Source organism: Staurois parvus, unplaced genomic scaffold, assembly GCF_062004578.1.
Source record: "Staurois parvus isolate SC_StPar_1 unplaced genomic scaffold, SC_StPar_1.0 ptg001087l, whole genome shotgun sequence".
Classification (NCBI taxonomy): domain Eukaryota; kingdom Metazoa; phylum Chordata; class Amphibia; order Anura; family Ranidae; genus Staurois; species Staurois parvus.
The window spans coordinates 1,209,161-1,225,641 of NW_028318883.1; the positions used below are offsets into that span (position 1 = coordinate 1,209,161).

At 42.9% G+C, this 16,481-nt stretch overlaps 1 protein-coding gene across 1 annotated transcript in view; it reads left to right on the top strand.

Annotated features, from left to right (window-relative positions):
- Positions 1-609: 609 nt before the first annotated feature.
- Positions 610-16,481, top strand: part of ZNF831 (zinc finger protein 831) — a 104,151-nt gene continuing 88,279 nt past the window's right edge. The window contains exon 1 of the mRNA XM_089658650.1: positions 610-695. The gene's annotated coding sequence lies outside the window, so the exon portion shown is untranslated. The remainder of the gene's footprint in view (positions 696-16,481) is intronic.

Consider the following 16,481-nt stretch of genomic DNA (forward strand, 5'->3'; position numbering starts at 1 on the left):
GTTAAAGTAGCGCAGTGCTGAATAATAGAAAATGCCTTGGTCATGAAGGAGGTAACATTTTCCGGAGCTTAAGTGGTTAATAGGAGTAGGCTAGAAGTTATTGATATACAATGTAGAAATGAATATATGATTTACATTTTGATCATCGGTAAGCTTCAATCCTTAGTTAAATTACAAAATAAGATGTGAACTTACTGATTTTTCCTAAAACCAGAACGTTTTGAGTGACAAACGTTTTTGTGAGTATCTATGTTGCCTTTCCTGCCAATCAGAAATGCGGTTTGTCTAATAAAGGGAGGAACCACTTGTTTGGTTGCTATAGACAACACACACACTTTCACACCTGCAGCGGTGATCATGAAATGAAGCTTGAATTTATATGTCATGCAAGCAGGAATGATGGATAACCCAGGCTACATGGTTCAAATGTCGGCACGTGCACTAGACATCTTTAAACTTACAGGATCCCTGTAATTGTCACTTTTACATTCTTTGGTTGTCTTGTAGCTATGGTTACAGAAATGTAGACATTCAAGTGGAAAAGAAAAAAAAAAGGCGTTTCCGTGACAACTGATGAAAGCATAACTGCATGAAAGCAGAAAAAAAATATAATAATAATGCAAGAGCTGTGTCTTTTTAGAGAGGATTCAACGAAGAGCATGACATAGCATCACAAGCTGAGTCTTCGATTGCTGGTGAGTTTTGTGCCAATATTCCCTAACCTGTCACTATGGGCACACGATTCTGGGGTAGTACAGCAGGTCACATAGATGGTTAAGTGGATTTGTATGCCTCGGGCTAGTGGCATGATGATTAGCATGCTGTGTTAGAACTGTAAGCTTGGTGATGACACATTTGGAACCCATACACGAACATTAGGTACGATGGTTTGGTCTTAAAGGAACCGTAAACCTGTGTAACAAATAGGAACTACAAGAAAGGGGTAATGAGACTGTGTAAGTTTTTTTGTCATATTGTAGAACTTTTGATACTTGACATTTTATTTGCATTTTCTGGGATACCTCAAGGGCTTGTGGCAACTTGACAGGTTGTCATTGATTGTTAGTGAAGTAGTTGCATGCAAAATACGCCATTGGTTAGTGACTTAAAAATAGCAGAATGTCCCCCAGATCTTCTGCACTGGCTCTAATGATGGGCCAGTTGTCACCTTGAGAGTGACTGCTGGAGGATACTGTATCTACCCATCCAGCCAGGATCCACTAGCAGACTATTTGCAGCACACGTGTGGTGCTTCAGGTCCTTTATTCTTCACCATAGAAGAATGACAGATCAGGATCTGCTCACAGAGACATCTACCAATAGCAAATTCTTTACTCCTGCGCTGGGGATGGACTCAGCAGAGGCTAGAATGACAATGTAAATGCTCTGGAATATTATTATACAGGATTTATATAGTGCCAACAGTTTGCTCAGCGCTTTACAATATAGAATATGCACTGCTTTCTGCCCTCAACGGACCGGGGTAGTCCAGTCACTAAATGCAAATGAAAAAACAAAAAGAGGGTGCACCGGCCTAGTGCATTATCATTTAAAATATTTATTGAAAGAATAAAAAAGTAGGTATCATGCTCACAATGGTTTTCTATGTCCATTGTGAGTATGATACCTACTTTTCTATTCTTTCAATAAATATTTTAAACGATAATGCACTAGGCCAGTGCGCCCTCTTTTTGTTTTTTTATTTACATCTACCAATAGGTTGGATCATCTCCATGTGCAGTAATATTTTCATCCAGATGTTTGAGGTTGTCACAACTGTCCTCTGGCACTACAGTAAAAGCCCAATAAGTGATGTTTGAATTTGGGAGCTTTACATGTCTTCACGTCACTCATGGCCAGGGTAACCCTGTGCCTTAACGTATATATCTAAACCCAAGAACAAAAGTCCACATATTTCATTTTAACATTTCTTAGATGTGATGGCTGCTTTAGTTTTCTTTTTGCAAGATACAATGCATTTTCTGCACGTACAGATCCTGCCTGAAATTTGGAGTCTTTGTAACTTCCTGTGCACCTAATTGAAACAATGTTATCAGTCTTTCCAGTTCCCTTCTGTTGACTACAGAACACCTTCCTCCTATGTTATGAAGATGAGGGGATGGGGAGGTGTTTTCTAGCTCATATCAGGAGAGCAGCCTAGAGTAACAATACTGCTCCTCCATGCATACAGTACGGTAGGGGAGTGTTTTCATTGTAGGAGAGGAAGTTTGGAACTGACAGGATCAGCAGGTAGAAATGAAGGGGAAAAAAAGTCAGAAAAAAGAGAACTAATGTTGTTACCAAATCTTAGGACTGGGAAGCTGGAATATATTATATTTTTGTCCTTTGGTTTAGATATGTTTTACCATAACTCTTACATAGGGATGGAATTTGGGTAGATAATGCATCTGGTATGGAAAGTTGATGCCAAACTTTTCTTGTTCAACACATGGGACATTTTCTATCTACCCCTTGAATAAGAGAGGGAGGAGTAGAGGATTCCACCTTTCCCTAAACTGCTGGCCACAGTACTGATAGCTCCATTGCTACTGTTCTTCCAGCTTGGCTGCTAAGATGTCTGATCACCTCTTTGGCACTTAGTTTACAGTGATAATGCACTAGGTTGGTGCACTGTCTTGTTTTATATGCCAAACTTTTTTTTTTTCTTTTTACTTATGAAGCATATATTCAATGGCTCTTTAAGCTGCCTGTTGACTCTTTGGTTGGGTTGTCTGGCTTCTGAATTCTATCTCAGTTTTACCAACCATCCCTGCTAACACTATCCTAACTATATTATTATACAGGATTTATATAGTGCCAACAGTTTGCTCAGCACTTTACAATATAAAGGGAGACAATACAGCAACAATACAGTTCAATACAGGGATAGGAGGGCCCTGATCCTTGGAGCTTACAATCTAGAACTATACCTTTACCCTATCTGAAAACTGCCATACATAGCTCAATAGATTGGCACAGCAGATTTGACATTTTTTAAATTGATCTGTGCATGCGGAGATTGTAACCAGAGCAAAAAAAAAACAAACGTGCGCATCTGAGTGTTGTAATCATTGATTTTCTAACAATAAAGGAAATCGCTTTGTGTGTGCCGCATTATCCCATAGATGAGAAGATCGTGCCAGATGTTCGAGTAAGTATGGACAGAAATTACAACAATTTTTTTTTCTTAATACACATTCTGCCTGTCTCTTGCTATTCTAAACTTAGCCCTTACCCCCTGCTTTAAACACAACTAAATTCTATTACATCAGGAACATCAGGCGGATTGTAAAAGCTCACTGTTTAACCCAGTCATTTGTTCCTTAATATCTTTCAATGTATCTTTAAATACAAAAACTAGAGGTAACTGTATAGGTAACTGAATCTATCTCTTTGTTGGCTTCTTTTAACCTCCTGCATAGCATTGCTTAGAAAAGCATAAACACAAACGCTTAGTCAATCTAAGCGTTCCAGTTTATGAAAGGTCCGGACAAGACAAATTCCTTAGGAACAGTTTTTTATTGCCCTTAGCAATCCCTCAGACTCCAATTGAGGTTCTTCTGGTGCCTGTTTAAAAATGAAAGAAAAGGTATTTGGATATTTTCAGCAACATTTGTCATACATAAGAAATAGGTTGGTTATGGGCAGCTCAGCAGCTAAGTGGCTATCACCGACAGTAGTAGGATTGTTGGTTTGAATCCCAACCACAGCACTACCTGCCTGGATGCTCTCCCTGCGCTTGCATGGGTTTCCTCTTGGCAGGGGCAGACTGACCATTTGAGCACTTGGGCACTGCCCGAGGGCCCGGGATCAGTAGGGGGCCCCATGAAATGCCCCTGGTACCTTTTTTATAGACTTTTTTGGGTGTGCTTTGAGTGTGGGCAAGGACACAGGGGCCCCATGATCCCCTATTGCCCGAGGGCCCCATGAGTTGTCAATCCGCCCCTGCCTCTTGGTATTCTGCTTTTTTTCCCCCACACTCCAAAGGCATGCTGGTAAATTCATTAGTTTTACTATATGTATGAATGTGAGTAAAGCTGAGTATAGTTTACATGTACTGAAAGTTGGCTGGTTCAGCAGGAACTGGTTGATGTTTAGTCTGTCCCTGTTCAACAGAAGCCAGTCTAACATGCTTCTGTCAAACAGTCATGCTGTAAAACCAGCGATCGATAGGCTGCATGCACTGATCTGTGTATTCTGACGAGGAGCCCTCGCTGTCATGAAAACAATAGTATTGCAAGGGTGATCCCTGTATCCACATTGCTTATGTGTTTTTTTTTGTTCAACCCGCAGGTTGAACAAAAAGAAAAAAAATGTGCATGTATACCCTGCTTTAGGAACCTTTGCCTGTAAGCTCCTTCAGGGCAGGGACGGATGTGAATGTACAATATATATATATATATATATATATATATATACAGTCAGGTCCATAAATATTGGGACATCAACACAATTCTAACATTTTTGGCTCTATACACCACCACAATGGATTTGAAATGAAACAAACAAGATGTGCTTTAACTGCAGACTGTCAGCTTTAATTTGAGGGTATTTACCTCTAAATCAGGTGAACGGTGTAGGAATTACAACAGTTTGCATATGTACCTCCCACTTGTTAAGGGACCAAAAGTAATGGGACAGAAAAATAATCATAAATCAAACTTTCACTTTTTAATACTTGGTTGCAAATCCTTTTCAGTCAATTACAGCCTGAAGTCTGGAACGCATAGACATCACCAAACGCTGGGTTTCATCCCTGGTGATGCTCTGCCAGGCCTCTACTGCAACTGTCTTCAGTTCCTGTTTGTTCTTGGGGCATTTTCCCTTCAGTTTTGTCTTCAGCAAGTGAAATGCATGCTCAATTGGATTCAGGTCAGGTGATTGACTTGGCCATTGCATAACATTCCACTTCTTTCCCTTAAAAAACTCTTTGGTTGCAGTATGCTTTTGATCATTGTCCATCTGCACTGTGAAGCTGCATCCAATGAGTTCTGAAGCATTTGGCTGAATAGGAGCAGATAATATTCCCGAAACACTTCAGAGTTCATCCTGCTGCTTTTGTCAGCAGTCACATCATCAATAAATACAAGAGAACCAGTTCCATTGGCAGCCATACATGCCCACGCCATGACACTACCACCACCATGCTTCACTGATGAGGTGGTATGCTTAGGATCATGAGCAGTTCCTTTCCTTCTCCATACCCTTCTCTTCCCATCACTCTGGTACAAGTTGATCTCGGTCTCATCTGTCCATAGGATGTTGTTCCAGAACTGTGAAGGCTTTTTTAGATGTCGTTTGGCAAACTCTAATCTGGCCTTCCTGTTTTTGAGGCTCACCAATGGTTTACATCTTGTGGTGAACCCTCTGTATTCACTCTGGTGAAGTCTTCTCTTGATTGTTGACTTTGACACACATACACCTACCTCCTGGAGAGTGTTCTTGATCTGGCCAACTGTTGTGAAGGATGTTTTCTTCACCAGGGAAAGAATTCTTCAGTCATCCACCACAGTTGTTTTCCGTGGTCTTCCGGGTCTTTTGGTGTTGCTCAGCTCACCGGTGCGATTCTTCTTTTTAAGAATGTTCCAAACAGTTGTTTTGACCACCCCTAATGTTTTTGCTATCTCTCTGATGGGTTTGTTTTGTTTTTTCAGCCTAATGATGGCTTGCTTCACTGATAGTGATAGCTCTTTGTATCTCATCTCGAGAGTTGACAGCAACAGATTCCAAATGCAAACAGCACACTTGAAATGAACTCTGGACCTTTTATCTGCTCATTGTAATTGGGATAATGAGGGAATAACACACACCTGGCCATGGGACAGCTGAGAAGCCAATTGTCCCATTACTTTTGGTCCCTTAACAAGTGGGAAGCACAAATGCAAACTGTTGTAATTCCTACACCGTTCACCTGATTTGGATGTAAATACCCTCAAATTAAAGCTGACAGTCTTCAGTTAAAGCACGTCTTGTTTGTTTCATTTCAAATTCATTGTGGTGGTGTATAGAGCCAAAAATGTTAGAATTGTGTTGATGTCCCAATATTTATGGACCTGACTGTATATGCTCATAGCAGCCAGTCAGCATCATTTTTTTATTCTGAAACCATGGAATGATGGTTGTTCTAGGAAACAAACAGAAGGACATGCACACATTTAATTCTTTAGCTTCATAGAACTTTCTGCATTGTGGGCTCTTAAAAGTTTGCAGTGGCTGTCTAGTGTTGGCATTCCCAGAGCTGCCACGTGGAGAGCTGGCAAATACTTGGCTGTGTAGGAGTTGTTAGAGAGGAACCTCTAGCTCATCACTCTGTGTCAGATCCTTGGTGTAGGGTATGCATTTTAGTCGCTAGGACAGACTACAAATCCTTTTGAGACTTTCTGTCAGCTGCTGTTGACCTTTTAATGAAACCGATGTCATTGCAAACTATCAGATAAAAAGAATGTGACTGATGGGGCTATTTAGTGTGATGAAACTGATTGTTATGTCAGAGAGGATCTAGAATGTTAAGCAGGGTCGGAAGTTACAGGCCTGATGATAAATGCACAGGAATGTATTAGGCTCCTAAATTTCATTTAATCTACTATAACTGTATAATACTGTATGTTGGCCATTTAAAACTTTTGAACATAAAAAAGTCCTGCCTAAGAGGAGATAACACATGTCTACTTTTACCTTTATTAGTCAGAAATCCATGATCACTTACCTCTCTGAAATTATTTTGACTTTGCTACTGCAACACTTTTTCATGTGCTGCCAAGCCCCCACATGTTTCTCAAGCCTGTACTAGTATTCTTCTTTTGTTTCTGAGACTCTCTCTGCCTCTCCCACAGCCTGGTCCACACAGTCTATACCAACTTTTCCCAGCACATTCAGCATGCTCAATCTGTTGCTCCAGGCTTCCGACATTGTTCCTGGTGCACTGCACCTGCCTGGATGATAGCACTGTTGCTGATATGATCCACCTGCCATTGCAGGCCTTTAACCTCTTTCCTGCTTTGTGGCACCAATTGCTGCTGGCTGCTGGCACTGTTACCGTCACCTTTCTCCTGTCACTTCAGGACGCTTCCTGGCATGCTCCAACTGTCTCTTATGGCTGCTGGCACCTTTCTTTGTATGTTCTGCTTGCCAAACTGTGTTCCTTCAAGCCCTTGCAGGAGAGAACGCCTGGCATGCTCCAAGTCTGCTCCTCCAAGCTCTTCAGCTGAGAATAGCTACTGCTAGTATGCTCCATTTGCTAAACACTACTGCTCTGGGCCATTGAAGCTGGGCACAGCTACACTGGGTATACTTTGTTTTCCAAACTATTCCCCTCTGAGCTTTTGCAGCCGAGCACATCTGAGAATCTCTTTTTGGTGCTTCTGCCAGTTTCTCTGTTAACTCACTAGTTGCTTGGCTGTTTCCATCAGTGGTCATATTGCATCTTCCTGCTATGTCTGCCAGTATCTAGGAAAGCAACCTGTGGGTTAGGATCAGGGGCGGAATGACCATTTGGAAACTCGGGCACTGCCCGAGGGCCTAGGTCAGTAGGGGGCCCCATGAGATGCCCCTGGTACCTTTTTCATAGGCTTTTTTGAGTTTGGGTAAGGACACAGGGGCCCCATGATCCCTTATTGCTTGGGGGCCCCATGAGTTGTCAGTCCGCCCCTGGTTAGGATGCATCCATTTCCCCATGAGGGGGTCCTGGATAAATATCACTTGTCTCTTAGACTCTGCTCTGTAGTGAACTCAGTCATAGTCAGGGTAGGATCTTGTTCACTCCTTTTCACTCAATTCATCACAATTGCTTTGTCTTGTTAGGTGTTTGTGAGTGGGTGCAGTGTTGTGTGGCGATAATAACTCACCCAGTCCCCGTACAATCAGTAGCACTTGTATTGTAGTAAAGGCAAAACAATTCAAACAGTGGACAGAAATCTGGCGCTCAACAGGGAAAACAGATAGTCCACAGTACTATGGGATTCTAGAAATCTCTAAGTGGGTATTCCAAGGCTGTGATCCAGAGGTTGCTACTGTATAGAGTTAGAAATTACTTTGCAAGCAAGCACAAGGAAAAAAGCAGCGCCGATCTGAGTGTAGCAACAGTGGATTTATTGAGACAAGTATAAAAAGGCCTGATGAAGGAGCACGCATGCTCCAAACACGTGCCACGCCCACTGCTACATACCCGACTTGCTGATGTCACACCCGGCACCTGCAGAGCCTCTGAACCATCCAGGAAGTGCTGGAAGCCACCAGCACCACCAGTGGGATTCTCAGCGAGCAGCAGCTATTAACAGCGGTACTGCCAGCAGACCGCGTTTTTTTCTCTGATGAGCGCTTATTTTACTCCTTATCCTGCAAGTGCACATTTTGTTTGATGCCTGTCTCAATAAATCCACTGTTGCTACATTCAGATTGGCTCTGCTTCTCTCCTTGTGCAAAACAGTTCAAAACAAACCGGGGGGACCCAACCGGGAGCACTCACGAGTGCCAACAGCGTGTAGCAGAGCAGGTATCCGTCGAACTGACAGCATGTGTCTGGAGGGGCAGAATGCAGCCTGGCCATCTTGTACCCAAACTGCAAGATGCCTAAGGAAATTGCGATCCCTAGGCTTTCCCTCCTCATCTGAAACCTTTCTCTGCTGCTAATACTGCCCCTGAAAGATGGAAGACCTGTCTGTACACTACTCACATGAGAATGAGCGCCAAAACCTTGGGAGCAGGTACTTAGAAAAACTCTGCTGATCCAGGATGGCCATCAAGGATCACCTGGATTCAGCACAGCAAAGCAGAATGCTGCCTCAGGGACCAAGAAACCACAGAGAAACCGAGTTTCCCCTGACTTCCTCTCCAAGATGTGATCCTGCTCCATTCGGGTGCCACCTGCAGTGGAGGAAGCAGACTTCACCTGCCTACAAGCAATCAATATTAGTAATTGATTGCTTCATTTTAAAAAACAAATGTGAATAGAGTCAAAAATATTAGCTTTTTTTGTTTACTTGGCTCATAGGGGCATATATAGACACTCTCCAATCTGTGGCTGCATGTCAAACTCTAACACATCTGTGTGGCAGCATTCTTTTAATGGCCCCTTCTTAGATTTGAACAGCCAGGAGATCTTTTGCATGCATCATTCGCTACCTACTCCTTAATGAACAAACACATTTAAAAAATCCTATCTATTTTTAAGTCCACCATCACTCCCTACTCCCCACAAACAGTATCTTTCTCTGTCAGGAGAAAGTACCCTTAATGGTCATTGAGAGGTCATGCGGCCTATGTTATATGTGATATGTCACCTCCTTTGGGTAGCGAGAAGGGCAATTCTTGACCTTGGGAACACTTTCTGGGCATTATCAGAGACTCAGGCCCTTTTTAAAGAGTAAGCATACAATTAAAGGGATTTAGTATGCAGTGCCAGATTCGCAAGAGGAATGCCATTAAGAAACTAGAGCAAGTCAACAGCAAGGTGAGTTCATGAGCCAGAGACTTTTTTTTTCTTTGGGTTCCTCTAGAATTTAATCTGAAAGTGGTCAATAATCTGTCCTCTACTAGAGCCCTTGTCCAGTGCGGGCTGTTCCTACCAAGGTGATAAATTTGTCATCTCAAACTTCTTAGCTCACCTCATGAACTATCAGCTGCATTCTGATGTTATGTTCACTTACAAAACAGATAATTCATCCCTGCATTGTTTCATTATTGTCCAAAGTGTCAGGTACAGGCTGGAAAGTGGGTGGAGTATAGCATCGGAGAGAGAGACGCATTGTACGGTAAGTAGTTAGGATTTTACAAAAAAAATTGTGTTGACTTCTCCTTCTGTGATAAATGAAGAGGAAAATAAACATCATAAGTAAAGTATAATTTTTCCATAGTAGCTTGTTTTGTCGTGATGAAACTCAAGATTTATTCACCAGAGATCTCTGCTTTTCAAAATTACCTGGTTCCAGAGAACCATGCAGAGAAAACTACTTGAAAGTAGAGGGGGAAAAAAGCTCTGCACATAATCTTATGAGTCTTGTAAATTGTTTAGTGATATGCTTATTTTCTCTACATGGCAGCTGAAAGACTGTAGGGGAGTTTGAGTTGTGTGTTTCTTCCAGGTGACCAGAATACAATGCAAAAATTCTTAAAATAAACGCTATACTAGTGTGGGGTTTTTGATTTATTTTTAATTGATGTTTGTTTAAGTATATTTGTTTTAAATTAATATATGACAGAGGATACCCAGAGGACTATGAGTCAGCTATAGAGACGACTCAGTTTTAGTTACCTCCTTTTCAGCTGTTCCATCTGCTGGAAAATGTAGACACAGCCACTCATAATAAATAAGTTACTCCTTTGATGAGGGAATGTGTCTCCAGCTGTTTACAATTCAAGACAAAGTGGCAGGCTCTTTTGCAAGAAGAACCCCCGCTAAACACACCTTCACCGTGCTCCCTATTGGGGCCCCTGTTAAATATCTGGTGCCTCCAGATATAGGGGAGCAAGTCAACTTACCCAGAAGTGCTTGAGTCTAAACAGCTAATTGCCAGGCCTGAACTCTGTCATAAGAGGAAGGGGAAGAAAACATTAACCCCGTGTAGGCTCTAACACCAGCCAACGTGGAGCTTAGATGAGGTGCAGGTGTGTAGAAAAGGTTAGAATAGGTGGATAGGGGTTTTTCTTTCAAAGAGAACCTCTTACTTTGCCCATTCAGTCTCTTTAACATTTTCTTTTTTACAACACCTTCTTCTGGTCTCCCGTTCTTCCAGACAGGCCTGTGCTCTGTGCTAGAGCTCTTTAAATCTCAGGTCTGGATGAACAGAAAAAAATGTCAGGTAATGCAGCTCCCTTGTATTTCATCTGTGTATTTAGCTTTTGTCTGGAGTTCAGCTTCCTATGTAGTACTTCATATTTGCTAGAGTAGAGGCAAAGAGGTGACCAAACTGTGCTGCTTAACATTAGCATAGAAAAGTCAGGTCATCAGGCTGGCTGTGCTGACAGTGTAACTATCAAGACTGGATTGACATTATAGTATTCTCTTGCAGGGGGTAGGACAGTTCCCATATTATGTTCCCAAGCTTTGTATTTGCTTGGAGTTCAGTTTGGAATTTAGCTTAGATGGATTATAATTAATTTCCATAGAGAGAAGAGGGCAGAGCCAAAAGAGGGCAGCTCCAGCATATTATGAAAGAACAATAGTAATCAGGGTGGGTTTTCTAACCTAGGGACCCTACCTGATAGTGGCCAGCCATTAGGCTTAAGGGTTTTTTACAGACATGAGAATTGTTACCTGCTCCAAATATTTTAAGCTGCCATAGTTTGGTCTCAAGCAGCACCCACAAGCTTGTACGTGAAAGTGCAAAGGAATGAATGGAAGTTCAGAGCACATAATGCTGCATAATGAGTAATATCTCACTGGATAGGGAATGGGTGAGTATAAGACTAGAAGGGGTTCATACAATACAAGTGTTCCTTTGGTGCGGTTACACTTTATACATTATATAATCCCCATTTTGATGATGATGTTCAATAGACACACAGGTGCTAAACTTTGGCATCTCAGAGCAGGTAAGTAATTTTTTCTCAGCATGGCAATATAAGAGGTTAAAGCACACTTGTGTCATTGTGTACGCCCACGCAAAGCTGCAGTGACAAAGACATGATAAGCTAGAGAAAAAAACACATTATGGTCATTAAACCTCAACCTACGCCATGCTAACCGGGTCCTGCAACACATGGATAGAAGTGAAGGGAACAGGAGGATGACAGGAGGAAACAGATTTCCTTGTATTGAGTCCGTTGTATCTCTGAGAGCTCTGGAGAAGGAAAAATTCACCAGACAATTTACTGATCAATCTATGAGTAATAGTAATGTCTTTTGTGTTTTTCTTTTTCATTGTGAGCTTCATAAGTGTGTAGGCAGGTGCAGTCCACATTCTCCACCATATGGCACTTGTCCCGAAAGCAGCTGGAGGAGGAAGTCAGGGGAAACTGGGTCTCTCTATGGCTCCCTTGGTGCCCTGAGGCTCCTGTTGGCTACACTGCATCCAGATGACCCTGGTGTCCATCTTGATCATTTTATTCAAAATCCGTGTCCTACCGCAGAGTCACTGAGAATTACCCTACCATCCTGCTGTGCTTTTGAGACAAACTACGCCTGCAGATGATTGGATACAGTAGATATAGTTACAAAGATGTCAGCATAATAATCTATCCATGATTAGGTCTACCGGAGCAAGGCCAGGAATATCTAGCCACCCCAGACCCTATTAAATTTACTCGGACAACCCATACGCTGGTAAATAACCCGCTAATGTCTGAGGGTAGTACCCTTGTGTTCCATCCATTCTTTAAGAGTAGGAGGGGAAGTGCTTTTCCAATGGACTAGTAAAACTTTACGTGCCCAAAATAGTGCTCTAGAGACTGCCTCCCTGTCAAACTGGTCTGCCACGACCTCATCAACTTTAACCTAGGATACAACACTTAGGGTCCAGAGTAAGGGTAGTTTGGAATGCTTGATTAATGGTATTAAGAGCGGCCTCCTAATAACTGTAATTTTGAACAGCGCCATTTCATATGTATCAGAGTGCCATGATCCCTGCTACATATGGGACATAGTGATACCTTAAGGAGGTCCATTTTAAATAGTTTCAAAGGGGTGTCATGTACCCTCAACAGTATATATAACTGGGACGGGTGTTGATGTGTATTTAAGGAGCTATTGTGCACCACTTCCAATGCCATCTCCCATTGCTCACCAGGCAAGTCACCCACATCTGGAACCCATTTCTTCAACACTTTGCAGTGGTATGCTGTCATATAGGGAGACAAGAGCATGGCATAACATTGAGATATAAACCCTTTTTGTGTAGGACCCTGCTGCATCATCCCAAAAGATAGGGGTAGGGGAAAGGAAAAACCCGCTGATAAGTGTTGAACCTCAATTGCGTGTTTGAGCTGAATATGTGTCTCGTGTGTAATGCCATATACAGACCATTTCTTCGCATATGGAAGCCTAGCCAATTCGGGGTACGTTAAGTTATTCCATGTGGGGCTACAGTGCATAAAACCTTCTACCGCCTGTGTCACAAGTTTGCCTGTAGTTTCTTGCTTATGTATTCTGTTTGCTGCAGTGCTTTTCCTGCCCTGATCCCTTCACATGTGTGGTTTTGCTGTGCTCACCTATGGGCATCACCTGCTATTCTGTGGGTTTTATTTCCTTCCCTTGCATCACTTCCTGGCCTGCCTTCTAATTTGCTTGCCTATATAAGACATGCTCAGTCTAGCCCACAATGTCTGAGCAACTTCACAGTCCTCTGAGCTCCCGTACATTGTTACTTGTGTATCTTGTGCCTGACTAACCGTGTACTGACCCCAGCTTCATTCACCATCGGTGCTTGTCTGCTACCCATCCTGACCTCGGCTTGTCTCCTGGATTTCCTTTAGTTTCCTGCTGGATGTACTCTGCACACGCGAGTGGTGTCCGAATCCTCAGCTGGGTGTACGTGGGGGCCCTGACCCGGTTCCAGCATGCTGCACGTCCATCCCCAATATCCGGCTCTGGTGGAGAAGCAGACTCCGCGCCCTGGGGAACCCCGAGCTGGCGATTTACAAGGGCTCACTACCACAGACGCTTGACAGCCTGCATCTGTTTAGCCTACGTAAAGTCTTTTTAAGTCCTTACTCCTATGTTTTGGCTTGCATGTGCAAGTTGGCTAGTGTACTGTCAGGGACAGCACTAACGGCAGGGAGAGGTTCCTGAGGAGGAGGGAAAGCTTAGGGCCTACGTCTACATTGGAGCAAGCTCCCTTTGGTTTGAACCAGCCAGGCTGTTCTCCACTCCCCTTGACAGGCACTGTCTCCAGCTCTGGCCTAGTCACCGCTTACTGTGAACTCTGACTGCTGCGAATTACCCGGTTGGGTGTGCTCCCTGCCAACTGGGTAGTTGTATTTTTTTGCAAGTTTTACAATACATCGTTTGCTGTTATTCAGGACTCTGTGTGTTCACTGCTACTGCACGACGCTACATCTACCTAACAAGTGCTTCTGCTGAAGATCAGTTTACAGCAGGTGTGCTTCTTGTGGTACTGTTCGCTGTTATATAAAAGTGCATTATTTTTGTTGGAGGTAAGTTCTTTTCCCAGCAGTGGTCTCAAAACTTTGTAGCATGGTGCTTCTACTTCAATGCGCACTGCATGTAAAAAAATTAAAAGCACGCACAGGTAAATAGCTGTTCTTCGCCTTCCTAAGACTGAATTTAGTATCTTTCACAGAGCTCCCATTGTGGTTACCAACATATATCAAGCTGTTTGGAAGCGTTAAGGCAGTATGGGACCCTAGGAGAGGAATCAACTCCCCCCCCCTGGGCCCCCTTGACATTTGCAGGGCCCTATGTTCCTGCCCAGGTTGCCTTGTTGATGATCCATCTACAACAGGCAGACATGTTTTTCTCTTGCACCTCTTATACATGTTTCTGTTTGAGTTTGTATTATTGGTAGTCCCTTTTCTCAAACCATCTTCCAACTACAAATTTCTTTCATGTGGGATGTGGGGGAATGTTTACCTGAGCTGTGACTTGGGTTTAAGTTTGGCATTTGCATATTGATTATGCCCCATGCTGTAATTATATTTTCGACATTACACAAAAGTGCCTTATGCTGATTGATTTGACCTACGTATACGTTACTTAACACTGTGTGACAATTTCAGTCTAAACAACCTTAGTAATAAAGCAGAATTCAGGTAGTTGGGTTCACAGAGATATTTTTGAGGGCACAGACTCAGAAAGTTATTTCACATGGTTAAAATTGATGAAACCAAGGAACTCATGGTATAGGGAAAAATCATAAACAGATGCAATTATAACTGCTTAAATCTGCAGTTTCCAAAAGGATCACAAACCTGATGAGCTTACTATGAAATTCCTTGTTCAGGCACTTTCTGTGTAACAATGCTCTGTACCTCTCTCCCACCCGTGCTCCTGCATGTCACCCTATCATTCAGGGTTTCAATGAAGGTTGCAATTCGCTCTTACAACATCCAATCAGCTGGCATGGTCCACTGTTGTCATCAGCAAACCCACCCTTATAAATGTCATGCAGACATTGCTGTAGTGCACATGGATAGGAATTGTCTACAAATTAGGGTGCAGGAGATCAATAGCATTGAGATGCAACAAAATTTACAAAAGATGTAAACAATATTTCACTATAAAGAAATTGGTTAGGATAATACAGTTGGTTTAGCAAGCTCATTTAGGATTTCCTTCAAGCATTTAGATGTCTCCACAAGCCAATGTTCTGACCTATCTATGTGTTCCTTAGACATCGTATTGTGCAATTGGGATAACGGGCTTGCCTAATGGCCATTGGTTTGCAATGGAGGGACTTATTTCCAAATACACTGCATTATAACAGCTTGCTGTACACTGGCAGATGTCTGGACCTGCTAGTAATTTAAAAAAGAAGTTTGGGAATAGAATAAAACAAAAACGTATACTCACCTAGATGGCTGCAGCACCGATCCCAGCTGTGACTGTCCCCCACCAGCTACACACTAAGAGCTGAGCGATCAAAGATGGATGATCGCTCAGCTCTCGGTATTCAGTCTGCAAGGAGCTGGTGACTGTCAGTCTCCAGCTCTCTGCTCTGCCCCTCCCACACTCCCTGGAGTTGGGGGATGTGGAGGGGGCAGGAGTGGCTGGTTTAGGATCTCAGTCGCATGCTGAGAGGTTGATCTAGCTGCCGATCCAGGCATCTGGGTGGATCCCAACTTTAAAGTAAAAATCGATCCAGAGCCTGGACTGGCTGAGTCAAATCAGCCAACAGTTGGCTTTAGCCCTCTGTCAGCTGAAAACGGGTCGCAGGAGTGCACGCCCGTGACCAACTGGAGAGGTATAGTCAAAATAGCTTTGGACATACTTCTCCTTTAAGAACTCCCCCAGGTTTGCTTTCAAGTGAATCTGCGAGGCAGAAACTTTACAAGCTTACATTGGTGACTTGTTTTTAATGGTGCAGGCTCCAGGGCTGTCATCCTTATCCTTGCTTTATTTGTAGTGATTCGCTTATTTGGAACAAGCTTGCAAGTTGAAAGTTCAAACTTTTTAGACATCACTGGCTTGTTCCAGGTCAGCAACGCTCTTTCCATATTTTGCATCCTAATAGGACCACTTTGAGTTTCCCCTTAACCCGCTGGGCCACAAATGAAACACAAAACACATATTACATTGCTGTTTAGCTAGCTAACTTTCTGCTTGTGATATATCTGTCCATGACTCACTCCATAGTTGTTTTCTGCAGAATACAGAATTCATTCCAATTTTCAGCTATTTCATTATTGTGAGTCATAACAAGAGCTGCCCGCCCCCCACAGCCTATGACAGGCTCACGTTTGGGGTTTCTGACTCATTTCTGTGATCTGCATGAAAAACACCAGCGCTAGAAAAGAAGCGACAACCTACTGCAAGGGGAATGCCAACCAGTTGGAAAGGACCTCCTCCACCACTAGAGGTCAGCCAACAG